A 961-nucleotide genomic window follows, 5' to 3' on the forward strand; every position below is an offset into this window, starting at 1 on the left:
GTCAGTGTTATGTCAAGAATCGATTTCTAACTGCACTGTATGATTCGGGTGCATCGTATTCTTTATTTCTCTAACTATTGCTCACGAGTTAGGATTATATTTCTTTAAATTGAATTTTTACTTGATTGTCCATACACCTGCATCCCAAAATGCTTTGACCAGTTTAGTGTGCTTGCAAGTACCATTCACTATTAGGAACAGGACTTTTATACACGATCTAATATGTTTGCCTCTATGTGGTTTAGAAGTTATTTTAGGATTAGATTGATTATCTAAATATCATGTTTTCCTTGATTATTTTAAAAGAACTGTTGTTATTCCATCTGATAGTCTATGTACTAAACCATTTCTGTCCCACACCTTATATATGAATTCTGTAAGAGTTACCTTAGGCAGGAGTGATTGTGAGGGGTACGTTTTGTTAGCGGCTAGCTCGAATGATAGTGAATTAAGCTTAGAACGAATTTGAATGATGAAGGAATTTCCTGATGTTTTCTTGGACGACATACCTGAGTCTCCTCCTCAGCGAGAGATAGAATTCAGCATTGATCTAGTACCTGGAGCCGGACTGATTTCCATAGCACTGTACTGGATGTCACCATTGCTTGCAGAGCTGAAGAAGCTGTGAGATAGGATCGTAGTGGCCTATAGAGGTACAAGAACAGAATTTGTGTGCCTAACTCTGGAGAATTGCGACAAAAGATTCTTACTGAAGCTCACCAAAGTAGATTTTCTATGCATCCTGGAGTGACAAAGATGTATCGAGATTTGAAACAAATGTTCTGGTGGCCGGTCTTAAAGAAAGAAGTAGCTGATTATGTCTCAAAATGTTTAACCTGCCAGAAGATGAAGGTGGAACATCAGAAACTGTCAAGAACCCTGCAACCCTTAGAAATACCACAATGGAAATGGGAGCAGATTTCTATGGATTTTGTCACGGGATTGCCAAGGACCTCAATAG

Source organism: Arachis hypogaea, chromosome 18, assembly GCF_003086295.3.
Source record: "Arachis hypogaea cultivar Tifrunner chromosome 18, arahy.Tifrunner.gnm2.J5K5, whole genome shotgun sequence".
Classification (NCBI taxonomy): domain Eukaryota; kingdom Viridiplantae; phylum Streptophyta; class Magnoliopsida; order Fabales; family Fabaceae; genus Arachis; species Arachis hypogaea.